Source organism: Elephantulus edwardii, unplaced genomic scaffold, assembly GCF_000299155.1.
Source record: "Elephantulus edwardii isolate Elephantulus edwardi_28Jun2011 unplaced genomic scaffold, EleEdw1.0 scaffold00048, whole genome shotgun sequence".
Taxonomy (NCBI): Eukaryota; Metazoa; Chordata; class Mammalia; order Macroscelidea; family Macroscelididae; genus Elephantulus; species Elephantulus edwardii.
Window position 1 is genome coordinate 14,323,478 of NW_006399798.1, and position 24,924 is coordinate 14,348,401.

Genomic DNA, 24,924 nt, shown 5'->3' on the forward strand with positions numbered 1-24,924 from the left:
AAATCAATCTCCATAATAGTCTATGTGTTTCCTACTGCCAAGGGGGCCCTTTAGAGTAGTGAGAGAAGACTTTCACCCTGAAACCCACAGCGTCCTTTTTCAGCAGGAAGCAGCTAAGAGAATACGCCATCCCCTTTTCCTGATGAATCAGGGTGAAGTCTCTCTCAGGGAGGGCATGGCAAGGGACACACTGACAAAGGAGATTAATCAGAACTGGCTTTGACAAGCACTGTGGCAATTGGACAATTAAAACAGACATTGGGGGGGGTGGAAGGAGAACAAACTGGGGAGGAGGGTGGAGAAAACGGTGCAACAATGAATGAATGAATAGCCAAAATCTCTGTAAATGTTCATTAAAGCTAATAAAATTTAATAATAAAAAACCCCAAAAAACCCAAAGTGGTCATTTCCCTGTCCAGTTTAGTCACTTGTTTGCAGAAAGTGAACAGGATTTGAAGCAGTTAACTCAGAAACAGTGGACTTCGTCTCTACGGCCTTTCGAACACATGACACCTCAGCACTCTCAACCCGTGATGCATCGCTGTGGGGGCTGTTCCAACTATGGACGATCATCCTTCCGATTTCTATGAATGCTTGTTGTTTCCTCCAAGGAATGAATGGTGGATTGAACCACCAGAGAGGCTTAGCAGTGCAAGGCTGTATGAACTACACCGTCACAACTTCCTATATTTCAACACAAGGAAAACAAAAATCCTCACAACTTGGCCAATATATAACATCATCATACGTGGAGGGAAAAAAAAAGATCTATACTGTCAAGCATTTCCTTTTATTTGGATCTACAATTAGCAAGCATCACTCAAGAAGTCAAACAACTTTGCACTGTGTTGGGCAAATCTACCAAGGACCTCTTCAAAGTGCCAAAAAGCAAGGAGGTCAGTTTAAAGACTAAAGTGCACTCGATCCTAGTTTCACTCACCACCTCTGCAAGTGAGTGTAGGACCGTGAATAAGGAGATCTCACAAAGAATTGATGCCTTTGAATTGTGATGTGGTTGCAGACTATCAAAGGCATCACGGACTGCCAGAAGAACAATGCAGTCTGTCTCAGAGGAAGGGCAACCAGAGTGCTCCTTTGAGTCAAGGGTGGTGAGACTTCATCTCACATACTTTGGGTGTGTGGTCAGGAGGGGGCAGGTCTTGCAAAAGAAAACCAAGCTTTGAAAAGTGGAGACTCAGCAAAGGAGAGGGAGATCTCCCAGGAGATGGACCTGACAGTGTCTGGAACAAGATTATTTAAGATGTGAGAGCACATGGGATCAGGTATGGGTAAGGTTGCTGGTGGCATCGAACAACAGTTTAGTTCAAGAGGGAATAAAAGAGTCCATTCTCTAATTATACATACACCCACACACACATAAAAGCACACGGTGAGGAATGAGTGTGTATTTGCACACCTTCTCACATTTCCTTCCAGAATCCTGTAATTAGCACCCCATAAAAGACCTTTCTCTGTCTTAGAAAACACCAGCCTACCTCCTGGGTGACTGACAAGCCAGAAACGTAATTTCCCTCTTTGTAGGAGAGATCTTTTAAGCTCCTGTTTGATCGCCCCAGTAGATTAGCTTCACTCTGAACCGCTTTGGAGAGCTGTGTTCCTGGGCTCTGTCCTCTCCCCGTCTCCTTCCCCACCCTCAAAGCGATAAGGCATCTGTAAACACTCTCTGAAACTCCTTCTCTGGCCTTCTTGGGCTGGCCACTTTGAAGTGGAGCAGCAAGAAGACCTCCGTAAGAAATGAAAATGTCTTGCAAACTGATAAAGAAGTGCGGACCCAGCTAAAATCCACTCAGTAATAGGGCTTAGCGAACCTGGCCAGCTTGGTTTGGCTTGAAGGCTGAGTTGAAAAGTATAAGGTTTGGATTCAATCAGGAGGGACTCAAAGACAGCCTCCCTGACCCCCGTCCCCAACCCCCCACCCCCACCTCCACCTCACAGACCTGCACTGACCTGCAAATCCAGAAAGCCTTTCCATTTTAGGACTGGTTCCTAGAACTTTTCCTCTACTCTGGGGTTCTCCGGTGCCTCCAGTGTACCCGAAGAGCCTGAGAAAGCACGGATTACAGTGTGTTACTGTCACTGAGTCTAAGGTGCGTAGTTAAGGTGGGATCCAGTGAGGTGAATTTTTAAATAAGATGCCTGGGGCTCATGCAGGTGATCAGATCGCCTCTTATTTATTTTTTTTTTTAATTTTTTTTTTAAGATCAGCCTTTTAGATATGTTCTTCTAACACAGCTGCCAAGTCGTGGGTACCACGTCTACAGGGCTACAGTCTGCTGGTACGTCCTTGTGCCAGTGGTGAAGACATAGGTGTCCTTGGATAATGGCAGATAAGCAGTCACAGACCTGGGCCCTCTGAATGTCACTTCAGCTGCCTAGTCCCTCTGCCAGGCCTGCTGGATTTCCCCATAATCCAGACATCAAGGAGTTAATGCCTGGTGCTGCAGGGCCCTGAGCCGACTGACTGGCCAATGTATTATCAGTTGCTAAGTATCTTTACCCCTTGTCTATGAGGACTGTATGCAGCCCAACCAGCTCTCTGCAGACATCTCTCCTGGTCAACCACATTGAGGCCACCATTAACCACTCTATCCCAGTGGATAGGATGCTTCTTTCCTGGTTTTCTTCCTGCCCCTAACCACTGGTATCTGCGCCTTCTCTTTTGCTGGCCCCCGTCCTTGGTTTTGATGTTGGTGCTCTATCTTAGATGCTCTTCTCTCTTCCAAGGGCACCTGCCCTGTGTGATGACTTCAAGGACGGCCAGTAGCTGTCAATGGGTACTTGCAACTGTGTACCTCTATCTCCTCTCGCTGGGCACTGCCGCGGTAACAGAAATACCACAAGCGAATGGTTTGAACAAATAGAACTGTTTCTCTCTCACGGTTTAGAAGGCTATTGGTTCCAATCTGGGGCTATCTCTGGAAGAAGCCTTTCTCTCATGGAGGAAGGGCCCCATCTCCTTTCACATCTGGGAGGTTGGCATTCTTTGGAGATATCTGTGTGTGTCTCAGCATCAGTCTTTTCCAGCATCTAGCAGGTTCCTACAACTCCCTTCACTTGGACTCGTCCTTCTTGGTGGTCCTAAGATCCCTCTTTCCACTGCTCTCTGTTCTAAACTCTTGTATTTCAAAAGATATAGATTCAAAAGACAACCTTTCTACTTGCATGCTGGCTTATTAACATAACTGTCTCTAATCCTGCCTTAACAGTGCTCAGGCCTTTCACTCATAGGGTCACTATGAGTCGTCTACGACTCAACAGCACCTAACAACAATAACAATGACGACATAGAGAGAGCTATGTTGGCCTAGTGGACAGCAAGTTATGCTAGTAAGCCCAAGGTGGCTCATTTTAATCTGCAGCCCTCAGGCCGGGTTCAAAATGTTTTCCTGTCAAACATTCTTTTAGGTGGTATAGCACTGGTCTGTGCATTGCTGTACAGAGGTAACTTGTGGTTGCTATGATGCTGAACACTGTGACACTGATATGCCAAATGTGGTAATGGTTACCCATGGTGGAAAGTGTTTGCTGGAGCTTCCCGACTAAATCAAGCCTGGAAGCAGGAGCGGCATCCACTTCTGAAATGGCTTGCCTCCGGAAACTCTATGTGCGAGCAGTGCTCAGGCTTTTCATTCATAGGGTCGCTATGAGTCGTCTATGACTCAATGGCACCTAACAACAACAACAACCCTACCTTATTGATCCCAGAGAGGATTTATAACACCCAACAAAATGACATCAGGTCACCAGATGGGGAACAATTACACAATACAGAGAATCAGGGTCTAGCCAAGTTGACACACATTTGGGGGCCCTGGGGACACAATTCAATGCAAAGCATTCTCCCCAAGTCTTCAGAAACTTTTCAATTGTCCTCTTTACATATTCACATGGACAAAACAGAATCCTGACCCCTCACAGTCAGCCCACTACATCTCTGTAGATGTCTTGCTTTAAACACGTCTGCTCAAGCCAATTGGAGTTCATCCCCGATTTCTCTCCTCCCACTCTCTTCTCTAATCCAGCAGTAAGTTCTGCCAGTCTACCCAGAATCCATCTGCCTCTCACACCCCACCACCACCACCATCCAAGTCGATTTCTCTCCTCCCACTCTCTTCTCTAATCCAGCAGTAAATTCTGCCAGTCTACCCAGAATCCATCTGCCTCTCACACCCCACCACCACCACCATCCAAGTCCAGCGTGCCTCCTGACCATCCCCCCTTTACTTCCTCTTGTCCCTTTATAATATGTTCTCCACTCAGAAGTAGAGTGATGTATTAAAACACTCAGATCATGTCATTCTTCTGCTTAAACTTGTCAATGGTTTTCTCTCAGATTTGGAAGAAAACCCGACTTCCTTACTAATTTCATGCCACTCTCACCACTATGACCTCCCTAAGCCTCACCTTCATTTCTGGAAACTCCAACCTCAAGCTCCTTCCAACCTCAGGGACTCTGCACTGGGTGTTCTGTTGGCCTCCAGTGCTGTTTGCCTGTGATGGGATTAATACTGTTGTTTAGATCTCAGCTGCGACAAACATTTGTTGATCTTACAAACTAGTTATTCAATCATTCCCATTATCTTCTTTTAATTCCTTGCAATGCACTTACCACACTTGTTGTTGTTAGTTGTCATTGAGTCAAGACTGACTTGTTGTTGTTGTTGTTGATTTCCTTCGAGCCAAGCATGATTCATAGTGACCCTATGAGTAAAAGGCCTGAAGCCCCTCTAGAACTATTGACATTTATCAAAGTTGATAGAGTTTCCAGAGGCATGTTGTTTAGGAAGTGGATGCCGCTCCTGCTTTCACACCTGTCATATTATGTTATTGTTATGTGCCATTGAATTGCTTGCAATGTATAGTGACCCTGTGTACAGCAGCTCTGAAGCCTGCCCTGTCCTGAGTCAGCCTCACTTATTCTGACACACAAACCCCCATTACCCCAGTTACTGTATCAATCCATCTCGTCCGGGATCTCCCTCTCCTGTGCTGTCCATCCACCCTTCTGAGCATGATGTCCTTCTCCAAGAACCAATCTTTCCTGGCCATGTGACCAAAGTGAGATGGAGCTTCAAAATCTGGCCTCCAAGAAGAGACTTGGTTTCACCCTCTCCAAGACAGACCACAGGACTCATAGCGACCCTATGAACAAAAGATCTGAATCCTGTTCTATCCTGCGCCATCCTCACACTTCCTGACACACAGAGCCTGTTGCAGCAGTCACTGCATCAATCCTGGTTGAGGGTCTTCCTCTCCTTCTCTGACCCTCTACCCTTCCCAACATCATGTCCTTCTTCAAGGAATAGCCCTTCCTAACAAAATGCCCAAAGTATGTGAGGTGAGGTTTCATCCATTCTTGCCTCCAAAGAGCATTCTGGGTACACCCTCTCCAAGACATATTCGTTTGTTCTATTTGACCATCCATGGGATGTTCAGCGCTCTTCTCCAACACCATAGCTCAAAGGCATCAATTTTTCTCTCACCTCTATTTATTGTTAAGCTCTCAGATGCATAGCAAATGATCGGGAAGACTATGACCTGAATCAGATGCACATTAGTCCTCAAACTGACATCATTCTCCTCAATAATTTGGAGAGGTTCCTAACTGCAGATTTTCCCAGGGCAATGTGTCTCCTTATTTCCTGGCTGTTGGACTCTTCTTCCCTTGATGCCTCTTTCTGGAGGCCTGGCTTACAGACCTGGGTCTTGCCACCGGCACAAGAACTATTTCTTTGAAATCTATCTTGACTATGCAAAGACATTTGATAGTGTGGATTGTGCTCATGTGAAACCTATACGTAGACCATGAAGCTCTTGTCTGAACAGAGCAAGGAAACATTGCATATTCAAAATCAAGAAAGGCATGCATCAGGGATGTATTCTTTCTCTATACCTTTTCAACGTGAAATATACTAAACCAATCATTTGAGAAGCTAGACTTTATGAAGAGGAGTATGGCATCTGGATCAGAGAAGACTCATCAGTAACCTACATTATGCAGATAACACAGTCTAGGTTGCTGAGAGGAGGACTAAAGCACTTGTTTCAGAAAATCAAGGACTGCGACCTTCAATATGGATTTCACCTCAACATCAAAATAAAACAAACATTCTCACCACCAGGCCAATATGAAATATTATGATAGATGGAGAAAAGATTGACATTGTCAACAGTTTCATCTTACTAGGGTCTGCAATCAACACTCTCGGTACCAATAATCAAGAATCAAAAAACCAAGTTGCATTGGGAAAGTCTACTATAAAAGGACTTCTCCAGAATACTAAAAAGCAATGATGTCCGTTTTGAAGGCTAAGCTGTGCCTGATACAAGCCATGGTCTTTTCAGTTACTTGCTATGCATCTGAAGATTGGGCAGTGACTAAAAATGGCAGAAGCAAAATCAATGCCTTTGAGGTGTGGTGTTGAAGAAGAGTACTGAATATGCCATGGACTGCCAAGAGAATAAGCAGGTGTGTTCTGAAGAAAGTGAAACTAAGGTGCTCCTTGAAAGCAAAGATAGTGAAACATCATCTCGCATACTTTGGGCATGTTGTCCAGAGGGGCCAGTCCTTGGGGAAGGACAGCATACTTCGAAAAGCGGAGGGTCAGCATAAGGTAAGGAGACCCTCAACAAGATGATTCGACACAGTGATTTTAGCAGTGGTGTTAAGTATGTCAGAGATGATGAGGGTAGCTCAGCCTAGATCAAGGTTCAGAGGCTTGTTCATAGGGTTGCAATGAGTTACAGTTGACCTGACAGTAGTTAACAACAACAGCAACAAATATCTATTAATTTCTACATAAAGTATGTTGTTGTTAATTGCCATCGAGTCGTAGGTGACTCATAGCGACCCTATGAACAAAAGAACTGAACATTTGTGCAAGCTATTGTGGAAGTGGATGCCACTCCTGCTTCCAAGTTTATTTTAATCAGGGAGCTCCACCAAACACTGTCCACCATGGGTGACCATTATTGCATTTGACACATTAGTGTCACAGTGTTCAGCATCACAACAACCACGAGTTACCTCTGTACAGTAAATGGATATTCATATATATATAAAGTATGTATGTGTGTGTGTGTGTGTACATACACTTTGCGTCATTGGTTTTGCTTCTTAAGAGAACTCAGCCTAAAGCAATTAACTCTGTTGCACATACCCTGGGGACGTGTGGACATGTGACCAAGGCAGACTCCCACAATTCGCTCTCAGGGGAACCTGTCTTGGGAGGTCTCAAGAAGAGTCTGAGTAGCTGGCTTGTCCAAAGCAGCCCAAATGACCTTCATGGCTTGCTTCCTGGGCCCCCACAAAACATTGCCAGGTCTTGTGCTCTCTTAACTTGTATATCCTCCAACCCAGGAGACTCTTCCTCCAGCACCATACTGGACACCATTCTGTTGTGATTCACAGAGTTTTTTCTTGATTGGTTTTCAGAAACCCAGTGCAAGGTCTATCTTCCTAGTTTCTTTAAAGGGAGAGTTTCTCTGAAAATTGTTCAGCGGGAACTGGTATCTGAATCCCAGTGGCATTGCTTCCAGCATCATAGCAACATACAAGCCACCATAATAGGATCAACTGACACTTGATTGAAGAGGTGGTACTGACATTTAAGGTCAGGTAGGTTGTTGGGAGGTTGGCCTGGACACTGAGATGTATAAGCAGAACCCCTGAGCTGAACCCCCTAGATATTATAGCATCCCCTCCCACTTTTAGGGAGCTCTGGTGACCTAGAAGGAAGAAGCTGTGCTTTAATCCCAAAGGTACATGGTTCGAATCCACCAGCTGCTGCATGGAAGAAGTATGGACAATCTCCTCCCATGTGACTTACGGCCTCTGAAAACTCTCCAGTGGACCAGCCATGGGTCGGTTCTGACGTGCAATGGTACACAATAACCACCTCTCACTTTTGTCAATCAAGATGTCTCCAGACGTCACATAATTCTCCTGTTTTTATTAGGTCCTCATTGTGACCCTCCGAACAACAGATCAGAACCTTGGTCCCTCCTGCACCATCCTGAGTCTCTGCAATGCCCTAGCCCATTGCTGCAGTCACCGTGTCAATCCATCTTGTTGAAGGTCTTCCTTTCTTTAATTGACCCTCTTTTTCTCAGCATGATGCCTTTTTCCAACAACTGATGCTTCTTCACGATATGCCCAAATGTAAGTGAGACAAACTTTCACCATTCTAGCCTCTACGGTGCCCACTGGTTGCACTTCTTCTGAGACAGATTTATTTGTTCTTTTGGCAGTCTGTAGTATATTCTTCAACAACACTATGCTTGAAAGACATTCATTGTTCTTTAGCCTTCCTTATTTTTTTCCTAGTATTCAGATGTATAAGAAGCTATTGCCTTTCCTTATTCATTGTCCAACTTTCAGACGCATATGAAGTCATTGAAAAGGCCATGGCATTTTATGTCAGGTGCACCTTAGTCTTTAAACTGATGTCCTTGCTCTTTATCACTTTAAAGAAGGCTTTGGCAGCTAATGTACTCAAGACTTCTTTTGATTTTTTAAAAATGCTGCTACCATTAAGTGTTGACTGTAGAACCAAGTGAAATGAAATCATTGACAATGTCAATCTTTCCTCCATTGATTATGATGTTGTGTTAGTCTGATAATTTTTTTGGGGGGGGGTGCTGAAAATTGCCTCTGCTTAGGAACTACTCAGCTATATTCCAGGTAGCTTAGACAGTTGGCAGGAGACCTCACAATTCAGGAGTCTAGAAGCTTCAGCTTCCCAGACTGTACAAGTTGGTTCCTGAGGCCAACTTCTGCTATGCTAAATGATTGCCTAGCCCACAAGTGCCTATGTGCTGGCTAATTGTATACATGGAAATCAAGAGGACCTTTTTAACTCATCAAAAAAGAGATCACATGCTCAGAGCCCATTTGAAGACTGCCATGTTGTAAGACTCAACATGACTTGAAACAGAATCCTATAAGTTCCTTTGCTAAAATACTTTCAGGATATATTAGGTATAACAATAGTTTGCTACATGAAAATGGCTTTGAAAATCTTAAAAGTGTTTTTTTTAAAAAAAGATTTTTTTTTGCAAGGCATTAAATTGGATGTGAATATGACAGATTTCAAAGGCTGTCAAAATAACGAATTTACATCATAAATGCGCCGGCTTCATTTTTCAAAGTTCTTCCACACTCAGGAAGGTATTTAATGGTAGGCAGGTTCAAAATGTCGTCAGCTCCCACTGGTACCAACGGGAGGTGATACTCACTACAGTCTTCTGGCTTCAGATAATATCTCAGCCTCTTTTCAAGTTAATAAACTGCACTCCTGTCAGATAGCAGATAAATGAAAGAGACGGCACCATTGTTTTCTCCCACGCCTTGCTAAGAAAGCGATCTCCCAATATTTTGGGAGGACCGGTATGCCAAAAAATAAACTTGAAATGAATCCACCCTGCCGTGACTTCGTCGGATCAAAGACAATAGCGTTTCCACAGAGGCCCTCTTCTGAAGTTCCCAGGCGTCAGTTCAGAGGCGGTTCATTAAGAAGCTTCTAATGCACTGATTGTTTCAAAGTTGGCCATCTACATTTTTCATCATGTGTGGGTGCAGTGTGGTCACTGGGTTGCACCCCAACACTCTGAACTCTTTCTCTTCTAAAGAGTCATGTCAATATAATGTTTTCCTGGGTAATCAGCAGGTAGGCCTGGGGAGGGGGGTGGCTTCAAACAGCCATGCTCTTTGATGGGGGGGTGGACAGCTTTTGGAAATTGCCTTTTGAAGGAGAAATAAGTCTGGGGCATTTTGAAATCTGAATTCCTTTCTTTTTTGTAGGAGTGAGGCGGCCTCTCTTTTCCCTTCTCTCCCCTTTCCTTTGGGCAGAGAGGGGACTGTTTTAACAACAGAGGGGGAAACGTAGCTTAACTGGGGTCCCAGCCTCTCCAGCTGAGGCCTGCAGGACAAACAGCACACTTGGGCTTCCGTAGTCCGGGGTTAACTGTCTCTGAGGCTGACCACATGAGAGTGTTTTGTTCTTTTCTCCTCTTTGAGGACTGGCAGTACAGCTTTCCTATTCTAAGGGACGTTATCTGATGAGTAACAGAGAAACGGGGGTGAGGGGAGCTTGTTACACCAGTCCTGTCTGGCTCAGTGCTTCCAGGGTGGGGTTCCTTCTGTCCCCTCTAAGGGCAAAGGATGAAGGTGAGGAGGGAGCTTGGAAGGGATCTCGCTGTACTCATCAGTTGAGGAGGCCATGACACCCATCCCTTGGCCTTAAGGCAGCACTGGGTTCATCCTCCACGTACCTGAACATATAATCTGCACATCTCTCTTCTGAGGCCTGGTGGCTCAGTGGTTAGACCCTCTGGCTCCTAAACAAAAGGCTGGAGGGTCAAGTCCGTCGGCTTCTCCATGAGATTGGCAGCCTGCTTCTGCGTAGATTAAGGAAACTCGGTGGGAACCAGTCTAAGAAGTCCTGGAGGACTGCTATGAGATGACATCAGTTCAGTGGCAATGGATTTGAGAGGTTTTTTGGGGTTTCCTTTTAGAATTCCTGAATCATATAATAAATGACCTTACTGCTTCAGAGAGTAACTGAAAGGTTGATGGTTTGAGTCCATCCAGAAGTACCTTGAAGGAAAGGCCTGGCGATCTACCTCTGTAAAAAGCAGCCATTGAGAACCCCGTGGAGTACAAGTCTTCCGAGTCACACGATGCCTTCAGGAGATGGAATTAACTTGATGCTGGCCACCAGTTTGGCTTTTGTGGTCTATTTAAACTATGTTCTGAGTGCTTCGTACATATTAACTCATTTAACTGTTACAGCAACCCTGTGGGCAGGATTTGTTATTGTCCCCATTGCACAGGCGAAGAAGCTAAGGCACGCAGCTAGTCAGCTGCAGAGGCAGGGTTTGAACCCAGGCATCCAGGTTTCAGAACTCAAGTCCACATGTCACTCTCATTGGCCAAGGCTAGTAGCTCATTCCTCGTGGGTTGAGGTTGTGGAGTAGATGAGGCGACAAAGCCTTGATTGTTGAGGGATTTGAGCAACTTCCAAAGAGCAATATATCTTATTCTAGAGAGGTTGAAATAGATCTGTCTTCTCTGCAGCCATTAGATATATGAGAAAGAATGATTCATGGTGTAGAGTGTTGTCCACATTATGTTGTTAAGATTAAAAAGAATCCATTCACTAAGTTAAATCTATATATAAAATGTCCTATTTTAGCAAGTGAAACAAATGTTGTTGTTTTAGTTGAGTCTGTCCAGTTATGACTTGCAGTGACCCTGTGAACAGACCTGAACCTTGGCCCGTTCTGAACCATCCTTGTGACCTCTGTCATGCTCAAGCCCCTTGTCGTAAACACAGCGTCACTGCATCTCATTTGAGGGTCTTCCTCTCTTTCACTGACTCAACCTTTTCCAGCATGATATTCAAAAGGGGGAAGGAAGGAGTGTAGAAACAAATGTGGAAGAGTGATTATATCCAAGTGATAATGGTAGAAATGTCTTCCAGTTTTCTTTAGTTTGAATGTATTCTACAGTAAACATACTTTACTTCTTGATGGGTAAGTCTCATGTGATTGAATCCTTCTGAAAACCCACGGAAGTGTCAGCTATGTGTCACTTCTGACTCAAGGGTGCACAACAACAATAAGGAAAAGGGGATCTGGGTGAAGAAAGGCATCCAGAATGTTCCTTAGACTCAAGGCTGATAAAACTTCACCTCAAGTACATTTGGACCTGTTATCTAGAGGTGCCAGACCCCAGAGAAAAACTCATGGTTGGTCAAGTTGAAAGTCAGTGAGAAAGAGAAGATATTTGATGAGATGGGTTGACAGGGTGGCTGCATCCATAGACTCAGGGGCAGCAGCGTTGGTGAAGGGTTGGGCAGGTTTCATTCTGATGGACATAACAGCTGGTCACTCTCAGTCAAGGTCAACTGGACAGCATCTAACAGCACCAACAACATTATGAATGCCATGGGAGCCCTGGCAACACAAAAGTTAAAGTGATTGGATGCTAAAAATGATTGGCAGCTTGAATGTACCAATCACTCAGTAGGAGAAAGATATGTCAGTCTGTTTCTGTGAAGCTTACAGGGTTGAGAACCCTGGGGGGCTGTCCTGCTGTGTCCTAGTTGATGAGGCAGAATCAATCCAGTGGTAGTGGGTATGTGAATCGGTAGTAATCAGTGGAAGTGGGTATGCAAATACAAACCGATCCCAGTTCATCAAAAGCACAGATGAGACTTTTAATAGACAGAGTAGCCAAGGTAACAGTGAAGAAACAACAGGAGTAGAGAGAATGGTGACATTATCGAAAATACGTAACCAATGTTCTTGAAATACTCATTTTGGAATTGTAAATGAATATATGTTTGAGTGGAAAATATTGCCACCCAAAGGAAATAATTTTCAAGAGAAAAAAATATGAATAAGGGGCCTCAGTGGAAAAGTGATAAAAGTCGTGGCTTCCTTGGGCAACCTGAGTTAGTTTCCTGGCTGGTGGGTCTCGTGTGTGGGTGCCAGCTGTTTGTCATTTAAAGGCTTACGTGTTACCATGATGCCAAACAACCTTCAGCAGAGCTGAAAACGGGCCTGGTGTTGTGGAAATCCGCCAACCAAGACCCACGGAATGACCGTGAAGGTGGGACAGGACCAGGCAGTCATGGGTGTCCTTATGCATGAGGTCACCATTCAGGGACTGAAATAAGGGCCACTGCATGGTTTAAAGTAAAGAGTGCATCAGAGATGTATCCTCTCTCAATTCCTATTTAATATGTATTCAGAGCAAATCATTCAAGAAGCTGGACTCTAGATAGAAGAACGTGGCCTCAGGATTGGAGGAAGGCTTGTCAACAGCCCGTGCTGATGATGGAACTTGCTTGTCAAAAGTGAGGAGGGCCTGAGGTGTTTGTCGCAGAAGGTCAAAGACTACAGCTTTCAAAATGACATCTTCAACATCAAGAAAGAAAAAAAAGATTCTCACCACCATCATCAGAGACAGAAAGAAGACTCAAACGGTTGACAATTTCATCTTGCTAGGATCCACAGACAATACCCTTGGCAATAGCAGTCAAGATATAAAAACACATGTTGTGATGGGAGGTCTGTGGTCAGAGATCTCTCCAAAGTACTGAAGAGCAATGATGTCAGTTTGAGGACTAAGGTGCACCTGATTCAAGCCATGGTCTCTGTCAATTGCTTCCTATGCATCTAAAAGCTGGACATCAACTAAAGATGACAGTCAAAGGATTGATGCCTGTGAGTTATGGTTTTGGAGAAGAGTGCTGAAGATTCTTTGGACTGTCTAAAGAATAAACAAATATCTTGGATAAGGTAAAGCCAGCGTGTTCCTTGGAGGCAAAGAAAATGAAACTCTGTCTCCCATGCTTTGGACATGTTCCTAGGAGAGGTGAGGTGAAGAACATCATACTTGGAAGGGTAGAAGGTAAGAGACAGAGACGAAGACCCTCAATGAGATGGCTTGACACAGTGGTTCACGTATAGCAGGGATGTTGACATTAGTGCAGTATAGGGCAGGGTTCAGGGGTGCTATTCAGAGGGTCTCTATGAGTTGTGGTCAATTCACAGCACCTAACAAGGAAAAAAAAGGGATTTTTTTTCTTCTTTCTCTAGACTTCAGAACTTTGGTTCAAGGTGATTTTTAATCAACTCTATACCGGTAAACACTGAGGACAGAACTTCTAGCAAACCAGTTGGTGACATCCCTCCACATCTAATTGTTGTTGTTAAGAGCCATCAAGTAAAGTATGACTAGCCTGTGCCATCCCCACCCTCTCTGACACTTGAGCCCATCGCTGCATTTACTGTGTCAACCCATCTCATTCAGGGTCTTTTTCTCTTTTGCTGATCTACTTTTTTTAAGCGTGATGTCCCTTTTTGGGAGGGGTGTTTTTATTTTTTACTCTGTAGGCAGTAGGGACATCTCAGCGTCTAGGTATGGCTGCACTGATCAGGACTGCCCATTGTTCTTCTACGACGAGTTCCCCAATCCGTGAGGACGTCTGTGACCTCAGCGATGAGGATAGCGACACAATGATGTCCTTTTCCAGGGAACAGCCTCCCCTAGCAACATGTCCAAAACATGTAGCATTACTGATTATCGCGTGATGACAGGACCTCCTCTCCCTCTGTGCTGAGACAATCCGACCTTCTCGAGGGACTGGCTCCAAGCAGCCTGTGTGTGGCTTTCGTGGCTGGGCTGGTGAAACCTGGCTCAAGTTAGGATGTCTGAGGCCCTGGGAGACGCTGCCCCTTTTTTTGCAGCCAGGTTACTAAAAGCAGAACCAAAGCACATGAGGTAAGGTGGTAACCTGAGAAACAAAACCCAGAGTAAAACGTTGGGGCTTTGTTCAGAAGGATGCCAGGGCCTGCACAGCATGAACGTCTGGGAGGGGAGTCACCAGACTGGAACGGGCTGAGCTTTGGGGCCAATGCGCGAGGTGTGAGTGCCAGGTGGGAGGTCCTGGCCGGAGTCTCCACTTACAGGCTCCTTCTGCCACCCTGGAGCACAGAAGTCAGGGCCATCGGTATCCTCCCGGGATCCAACAGTGTCTCCAACACTCACCCAGACATCCCTCCTCAGAGTTAATTCTTTCTGATATCAGGTCTTGGATCAATTTGCCAGCACGAGCAGGAAGTGTAAAAACCAGCCTCGGTGGGTCCCCTTTGCTGTTCCAGTGACAGAAAACATGAGCTAACTCAGGAGGCCTGTGTCTGCCCGCCTCTGCCGGGCACACCAGTGCCAGTCATCTGCCTCTCTGCGCCCAGCTGACTCACTTTTCAAATGAGAATGAAAATACCTGTCTGCCAACCCACTGAATTGTTTCGAACAGAGTATTCCAAGCACTTCTGGTATTTCTCAGGGCTTGCACGGCACCTGACACACAGTAGGTGTTCAACCAGACAAGTACTGAGTGACCAAGCCAAGAAAAAGATGATGTGATATCTATGAAAGTCATTTTCAAAGCACAAGGAGCCTTACTCTTCGTGGTGTAAACTGGCCATCTGGTCACCAATTCCTCATCTTCCTCAGCCCCACTACATTTCCGAGACACGCGTAAGTCTTCATGTGACTGAAACTTAAGCAGAAGCAGTGAGCACTACAGCTGGTCATAAAAAACACCTGAGAAGCCAAGTCTTAAAGATGGAGGAGACGTAGCCCTGAATCTTCACCAGGAAAGCCTACCACCGATTAGGCAAACCTGTGTTGATTATAGATGGGGGGAGGACAGGCATCGCTGCGCATGAGCCATTGTAAATATTGTTGTTGTTGTTGTTGTTAGAGACTGTCAGGTAGGAACTCACTCTCAGCTGACCCTCCACTGATGGCCCAGCTTTTGCCTCGTGGAGCAGCCGACAGATTCAAATCATGGCCTTTGATTGCTGACAGAGCAGCTCTGGACCATGAAGCCCCCAGCACTCCCGATTGCTGCTGTTAGTAAACATCCAGTGTTACCTTAACTCACGCATGTTCTGAAAGGAGTCCAAGTAATGCTGTGAAGCAAGCCGGATGCACGGTTCTGGAGTCTTCCTCAGCCCCACTGCATTTCCTAGACACGCGTACTCTTCATGTGACCCAAACTTAAGCAGAAGCAGTGAGCACTACAGCTGGTCATAAAAAACACCTGAGAAGCCAAGTCTTAAAGATGGAGGAGACGTAGCCCTGAATCTTCACCAGGAAAGCCTACCACCGATTAGGCAAACCTGTGTTGATTATAGATTGGGGGGGGGGGAACGGACAGGCATCGCCCGTGCGTGACAAATCTTGATTCAAGTGGTAGAGTGTTTATAAAAAAAGAGAAATACCAATCTCCTCACGTGCTATTTGCTGCTTTTTTTTTTTAAATGATATTTTATATTTGCTGCTTCTAAAACCCAGCTATGAGTCAGCCCTGACTCGATGGCACACAACAACAGTAACAACAACAACAACAACAATAACATCTTTTGCCTCTGATTTCTCTGTCTCAGAGGAAAATCAGACTGAACGGATATTGGTTCGAAGGGAACCAAGGTCTTACCTGGACCACTTACTGACTCTAAAGCCATCCACTGCTCTGGAGTTGATTCCGACCCACAGCAACCCTTCATGGGGTTTTGAGGCTGTCAAACGAATGGATAGAGAAGCTGTGGTATGTTCACACAATGGAATACTATGCAGCACTGAAAAACAAGGAACTCATGAAATATCATGCAAAATGGGTGACCCTGGAGGACATTAGGCTGAGTGAAATATCTCAGTCACAAAAGGACAAATATTGCACAGGGCCACTGTTGTAAAACGGGACAGAGAAGGAGGGGAGGAATGATGTATATTCCACTGAAACAGATGGAGACAACTGTTTAAAAGGGACATATGAATGGGTATTCTTGTCATTACAGAAGTATGCAGTGAAGGCTGCACAGTGGAGCAGACTTGGGGGGAAGGATTGCATAACAATGAAAGAGTTTTTCTTTTGCTTTTCAAGGAGAAGAGTGAATGGGGGGGTGTGGGTAGGGATAAAGGTGCAACAGTGAATAACTAAAAACCCTAAGTCTCTGTAAACTTTCATTAAAATTCATTTAAAAAAATTTAACACCAAAAAAGCATTAGAATAACTCTCAAAAAAAAAAAAGGCTCCTTGACAGGAAGAGAGGACCAGCCTTTCTCCCACAGACAGCTGGCAGATTCAAATTGCTGACAAACTGGTTCAGTTCTCAGCTTGCTACGAACCCCACGCACAACGAATAAAAGGCCTCCTGGTCCTGTTCCACCCTTACGTACAACCGTTGCTGTGTCTGAGCCCACTGTGGGAGCCACTGTGTCAAGCCCCCAGATTGAAGGTCTTTCTCTTCTTTGCTGACAAAAGCATGACGTCATGCCCAGCGATTGACTTCCGATGACATGCCCGAACTATATGAGGCCAAGTCTCCCCATCCTGGCTTCTAAGTGTCCTCCTGGTCATACTTGCTCCAAAACGTCGTCATTTTCCCGACAACCCATGGTGGAGTCATGATTCTTCATCAAACACCATGTAAGGCATCAATTCTCCCTCTGCCTCCCTTATTCATTGTTCACCCTTTACAAGCATTATTGAACAATTGAAAATATTGTGGCTTGTGTTAGGAGCACCTTGGTCCTCAATGTTAGGCCCAGGCAAGGGGGCCAGGAGGGAGAACAAGAATGCAGCCTTCATGCTGGATGGCCTTGCTTGCAGTTGATAAGGTGGACAAACAACGTTGCCAACCTAGCTGAACCAACTGCGGACTATAAATCAAGAAATGGAATGCAACTCCCTTCTTCCCGAAGACCCTAATATAAAAACCCCATCCCTGCCCCCAGGGTTGCGAATTCTCTGCTCTTTCTCTTCAGGACAGAGGGTTAGTCTGGGAGCTCCGCTTGAATAAAGTTATAACTTTAAACCTCATCTCTCTTTCGCTGACTCAAGGTATATCACTATACACTCAAGAGGACACCTTTTCTCTTCACCACTTGAAAGAAGTTCTCAGCAGCAGATTTACACAACGCAACAAAGAGAGAGGCTGCCAGCTCAGTGCCTTCAGGAACACCATCAATGGGGAGTGTTAGGGATTGAGGCAAAACAGAGAGCCTGTGTCTTATCTATTGGTTGTGGAAGCCAAGATCATCACATACGACCAGATGCTACATGTCATTCACAGCCACACAACTACACAGAGCTACGCTGGCCGAACAAGCCAATTGTTGCCATGTTAGACTCTTCGACTCAGTGTAGAAATATCGTCAGTGTTTCAGGAGAAGACAGAAATCCAGATGTTGGCCGCAAATTCAAAGTTACAAAAACACCATAGAGGCCAAACAAAACACATCTGCAGGGTGCCCTGGCCAATTGAATCACCAGGATGTGACCTCTGGCCCAAAGGAAGATTTCTAGTAGTGTAGGGCTGTATTCACTGGCCCGGTTCTAATAACATTTGATCAATAACTTGGATGCACTTCTATGAGGCATGCAGATCAAATCGGCTGTTGGTGCCAAGCCAGAGAGACAGCTCGCAGGACAATCAGCTCAGGATTCGGAATAAACCCAGCAGATGGAACAAAGGCTGAATCACACAAAAGGGGGCGTTTGGATAGACAAGCGTAAGATCATGTTCTTGGGTCCAAAAAGCCCAGCTGTCGAAGTACAGCGTGGCTTAGTAAGAGCACATGCGAACAGAAGAAGAAGAAGCTGCGGAGGTTTTAGTTGCCTGCAAATCAATGTGAAGCAATGGTGTGATGTGGTTGCCAAGAAAACAAAGCCGATCGTAGACTGTACCAAGGGAAGCAAAGCCTGGGCTGCTCCGGCCGACCACATCTGGAGCTTTGCTTCCAGATCTGAGAAACATTCAAGCAGGGGCAGGAAGAAATTGGAGCCCATTAGGAAGAACTGGAGACTCTTCAAATGTTGTTGCCGCTAGGTGCCATCAAGTCAGATCTGCAACTCAGAGCACAACAGAATGAGACTGCTGTACTCAGCTCCTTCCTCACATGCTCTGCTAGGATTAAACCCCTCTCTGCAGCCACTATGCCAGTCCATCTCGTTGAGGGTCTTCCTCCCTTTCTCTGACCGTCACCTTTCCGAGCATGAGGTCTCCTCCCAAGGACTGGCTCTTTCTGACAGCACGCCCAAGGATGGGAGACTAAGTCTCACCAGCCATTCTTCTAAGGAACACCAGCTGCTCCGCTTCCAGGCCAGATTTATTTGTTCTTTTGGCAGTCCACGGTATAGCCAGCATTCCGCGCCAACACCACAATTCAAAAGCACCGATTCTTCTTTGGTCTTCCTTATTCCTCGTCCAGCGTTCACATGCAGCTCTCCAAGTAAAGAATGGCTAAATGCGCCAGGGCTAGTTTGCTTAAGGAGGGAAGACTCAGAGAGCCATAAACTCTAGGTTTAAACTTTTAGAGAACTGTCATGTGGACAAAGAACTGGGATTTCTCCTGCCCCTTATGTCCTCAAAACCAGTCTAATACCAAGGAGGAAATGGTGCAGGGAACCAGAGTTCAACATTCAAACACCTTTCTCACATGTTGCATCCAATCAGCAACCGAGGGATGGATGTGGTTGCTGTGCATATTTGCTTTTATGTTCAACCCTTGGCCTTGAAGCCAGACCAAAGTCACTGCCATCTAGTAGACTTGAACTTACAGCAACCAACTGTTGGGTTTATAAGGTTGTAGATCTTTACAGGAGGAAACCCCCCCCTTCATCTCTTTCACGTGGAGTGGGGATGGCTTCAGACCATTTACCATCAGGCTAGCAGTGCAACATATTAATCCATTAGAGCACTGTGTCTGTACCAATCTCGTGATAAGGGCTCTAAGAAGAGGCCATGGTTCTAATACACTGCTACGATGAGAGTGTGTAAGAAGCATTATGATCTGGAGAAAAAAGATTGGAAAGAAAGATAGATATAGATACAGATCTATTTCTAAAATGCAGGCTTTTTTAAAAGGTCATTGTCAAGAAGCAAATAAAAAATAAAAGATCTCAGAACTTATATTAAAGAAGACCAAGATCTATGCCTACTTGATCCAATACCTATTGCTGATTGAAGAAAGCAAAAATAAAATGTTCATCCTTTTAACAATATTACTTCTAGAAATTTCCTTGAAAGAAGTCATCATGCCTGGAGAAAATGGCCTGTGCAAGTCTTTTGCGCAACAGCTTTGTGGGATAACCAGCCCCAAATGAGACTTAGAGACCTCCTCCTCCATGGCATCTTGTCATTCCCTCTCATACCGAGTAGGGCTATCCTATGTCAATGTCACCAACAGGATACAGCAGAAATAATAGTCCTGACTTCTGAGGCGAGGACATTGCCACATCTGCTTGGCTCTCTCTGAACTCTCACCACGGGTAAAACTAGCTGCCGTATTATGAAGACCCTCAAGCTGCTCTATGAAAAAGGTCCATGTGGCAAGAGGCTGAGGTCTCCTCTGCCAACAGCCATCGCCAATTTCCCAGTCATGTGATCGCACAGATTGGAACACCCCCTCAGGCTGTTTCCTGCTGATATACCCACAGTAATGTCACCCAGTTAGGAACCAGAACCACCCACTTAATCCTTGTACTCCCAACCCAAGAAACCATGGCATAATAAACATTTAAGGTTGCTTTAAGCCATTACTTTCTGGGGTCATTTCTTAGGCAAAGAAAGATTACTAAGACATATTATTTACTGTAAAGTATCAGAAACAATCCAAATGCCCAATAATGGCGGTGGTTAAATAAATCATGTCAATGCTTCTCAAGCTTTCCCTTCTAAAAAGAAAAATTATTTGCCTATAACCTCAGATTGACTTAAATTATATTTATTATAATACCATTTAAGTATAAACAAATATAAAGACAGGTATAAACTCCTTGTAAGCACTTATAAAACCACAGCATCCAAGAAACTTATAAATTAAATACAAAAAAACCTCAAAAACCAATAAAATCCAAACCGACAACATTAATTTCGTGTGGCAGGTGATTTAGTTTTGCCGAAACGAAATTGCTGTGGACAATGTGAATTAGTTCTAACTCTGTGATTCATGTTCTCAGAGGTGGCGTGGCTTGGGGGTCATGTGACAGGAGATGACACACTATCCTATCATTTTTCTCCATCCAAGCTACGGCTGGGAAACTTTCATTTATAGCTTGGTGATTTTTCATTTGGCATTTGAGTTTTTGTGGAGCAAACTGTGTTGAAATCTCTAGTTCTTCAAAACAAACTGTACATGAATTGTTGAGTAGAAAGTGGAATTGCTCTGTAATTGTTCACCCAAATCACAATCAAAGCTTCTTTATTTAAAAAAAAAAAAGTAAGACAGGAACCTCCAATGCTTTTGAGAGTACAGTCTTTATCACTGTACTTGGTTTCTAGTGGAAAATAGTTATCCCTATCTTCTAGAAACACCTAGTTATCTCCTGAAATAATGATTTATCTCAAAAGTTTCTTTTTGTAGGTCTTGAAACAAGAGGTAGCCCCTCAATGAGATGGACCGACACAGTGACTGTAACAATAGACTCACACAGTGACAATTATGAGGACTGCACAGGGTGAGGCAGCATGTCACGTGGCTGTACATAAGATGTATATGAGTCACAACTAACTTACCAGGACCAGACTGTAGAATCACTTAACCATGGTGAGAACTATGAGATCGAAAACATAAACATACACAAGGGCTTTAAAAACTTGGGGCCCAATTTATGAAACCATGAACAATGGAGAGGCTTCGAATGGAATATTATACACTGATATAAAATGATGTTTTTAGAAGAGCAAGTTAGAATAAGAAAAGGTATTTATAACGTAAAGTTCCTAGGAAAAAACAAGCTATTTGGAAAGCAGTGTAAATACAACACACCATATTTTGTATTACTTAGACTATAAGCATTTTTACATTATTACTTACATTATAAACATTTGATTGTCATCTTAAAAAAAAACTTCATTGCTGTTGAAAAACGATTAAACATACAACCAAGACGCAAAAATAACAATGAATGCCTGGAAGCAAAAGTTGGGAACAGGGAAGAAGAATCAGTAGTTGGAAAACATGGAGTCGATAATAGAAATGAGGCTAGATTTTTATGTTATCGTTGGTGTTGATTGCCTTTATGACTCATAGCGACCCTATGAACAAAAGGCCTGAAGCCCCTCTACAACTATCGACATTTACTAAAGTTCATAGAGTTTCCAGAGGCATGTTATTTAGAAAGTGGATGCCACTTATGATAGAATTTTATATAATCAATGATTTATTCATTGCAAATACCTTTCATAAGACACACAAATGGCGACTATCCACATGGATCTCACCTGATGGACTTCACAGAAATCACATGGATTACAGCTGTGGAAAGAATCATTAGAGAAGCTCAGAATCAATTGTGAAACTAGGCCAGGTGCTGATGGTGGAACATACCATCAGCTACTCATGTGCAGTTTCAAACTGAAGTGAAAGGAAAGGAAAACAAAGCCACAAGACAAACTTTGACCTTGAATCTCTCCCACCTGAATGAAACACCATCTAAGGAACAGGTTTGAGGCCTTAGGCATAAATGAATGAAGACCAGATGAGGTGTGAGAGGATATTAAGAATAACATCCATGCAGAATGTAAAAGGTCTTTACAAAGACAGCAGAGGAAAAAAAGACAGATACGGATGGTAAAAGAGACTCTGAATATTGCAAAATTGCTGTCAAGTCGGAACGGACTCATAGCTGACCCCCCAACAGGTTTCCAAGGTTGTAAATAATTCAAGAAATGACCAATTTTTCTCCTGATTATACATAGAGACATGAAAATGAAATTTATCCCCATATAAACTTAACATATCAACTGATAGAGGGCAAAAAAGAAAATATCCATAAAATGTTTAGTGCTGTTTGGGCGGGAATATTCTATGTAGTGTGTTGTGAGTCAGTTTTATGCTGAAAGTTATGATGGCCTCTCACATCTTGAGGAGGGACACATGGAACACTCGAGGCTCTTAAGGTTTTCTTTTCGTCTCAAGTGGGTGTCAGCAGATGGGACTTGCCAGATGAACTGGGGGTCTCTGGCCAACAGTCTACCAGCATGTGGGTGTGTCAGAATTTTTAAATTCTGTAGGGTCCTCCTGCCTGTGACCCTCAAGCCTGGTATTGGTTTTGGTCAAACATTCTTCTAAGTGGTATAGCACTGGTGTGTCCATTTGTTGTACAGAAGTAACTCGTGGTTACTGTGATGCTGAACACTGTGACACTGAAGTGCCAAATGCGCTCATGGTCACCCATGGTGGACAGTGTTTGGTGGAGCTCCCTGATTAAAACAAGCTTGGAAGCAGGAGTGGCATCCACTTCCATAATAGCTTGCCTCCGGAAACTCTATGAACGTGGAGAAATGAATAAAGTTATACAAGTGTTCAGGTCTTTCATTCATAGAGTCGCTGATGACTCAATGACACTTAACAACATATTATCGAAAGGGAAGTCTGGTGGGTTAGGAGTTACATTGCCAACACAAAGGCAGGTGGTTCAAATCCACCTCCCGGTAAGCACGATCACAACAGATGGAGGAAAGACAAAAGCTGTCAACAATGTCATTTTACTTGGATACACAAGGTGTATCCAAGGGTCGCTATGAGTTGCTATGAGTCGCAAGCGACTCGACGGCACATAACAACAACAACACACAAGCAACACCCCTAGTAGTAGCAGTAAATAACTCAAAATTCATATTGCAGTGGGTAAATTTGCTATAAAAGACCTCTTTAAAGTACTAAAGAGCCAGGTGCATCTGATCCAAGTCAGGTATTTTCGGTTACTTCAAATGCATGTGAAAATTGCTGTGAGGAAGGACAATGGGAACTCTCCTTCCAGTCAATTTATAGCCTCTGAAAACCCACTGGAGGATTGGATTAGCAATAGGTCAGTGCTGACTGGATGGTAACTCGTTTGCATTGTGTATTATCTAAATTTCCTCACCAGCTTGTCTATTGTTGTTGTCAAGTCTACTGTGGCCTGCGTGACCTCACGTATGCAGAGAACTTAACCATCAGCTTTTCAAGGCCCTTCAGAAGCAGATCACCTGCCTCATCGTCTGAGGCTCCTCTGCGTGAGTTGGAACTGCTAGTCTTTCCTTTAGTAGTCCAGCACTTAATTGTGCCATCCAGGGGTGTTTACAGGTTTATAACGAGAAAAATAATAATGAGATTTTCTTTACCAAAAGGAGAGGGAGAGAGGGCCGGCCTGGCCCGGGCTAACTTCCCAGCTCAGGGAAAGGCACTCCCTGCAGAGGGCAGAACAAAGGGATATTGGTCCTGTGTCCTCAGGGATCTCCATGGCCACAGAGCTGGACAGTCAGGGAGCTCGGGCCCAGCCAGGCTCCCACCGACATGAGAGACAAGGGGAGGCCCCTGGGCCACCGTGGATCTGGAAGGCCAGAGCTGTTTCCTTCCAACCCAGCAGGAGAGGGATGAAGGAGCTGCAGGGAGAGGGGCACAGAGAGTAGGGGCTGAAATCTAGGTCACCAGGAAATGGAGGGAATAAACAAAAGGTTCCTGTGAGGGGGAGTGGGGGCTCCCTTTGATCTTGGAGTGGGAAGACTGACCGGGCCACTGTGACGTCCTCAGCCCACTGCCGCCCGACCCAGAGTCTCAGCACTGCACAGCTGGAAGGGCCAGGAGTCAACCTGCAGTCACACACTGCACAACTCTGCCCCTGGCTTCCAGCAACCCTACTCCAGGTCTCCTATGTTGACCCCACCCACCTCCTCAGGAGACCAACCCAGACAGGCTCACCTGTGTCAAGGTGAATCCCCTTCACCCTTGCTCTCCAATTGCCCTTAAGGGTCATTTCAACTCTCCTTTATCCAGAGAGGACTGGACTGTGTTACATTTTTGTTTAATTTATTTTTTAATTGTGGTTCGGGTGAAAGTTTCTCAAATAAGTTCGTTTCCCATTCAACAATTGAGGCGTGCCTGGTTTTGGAGCATTGGTTGCAAATCCCTCAATGTGACAACAGCACTCCCCTGTGTCCTCCTCCTGGTGGGCTCCTTGTCTCCACTGATTGTTTATTGCCCCTTAACATTATTCTGGGACAAGTGCTGCTCTTTTCATCTCACATGGTTAATTGTTCTGAGGAGCAAACGCATTGTGAGCATTGCAAGGCAATCTCCAAAGGTAGTTCAGTTCTAGGTTTGAAGGGCCTCTAAAGGTCACCGTCTTAAAGGTTCCACCGGTCTCTATCCAATCATTAAGTCTGATCTTTTTAGAAGATTTTAAATTTTCTTCTACATTTTTCTCCCACTCTGTCAAAAATATTTTATAAAACAACTATGAGATATCATCTCACCCCAGTCAAAATAGCAAAATTTAACAGAACAGCAAGCAATAAATGCTGGCGAGGTTGTGGAGAAACTGGAACCCTTATTCA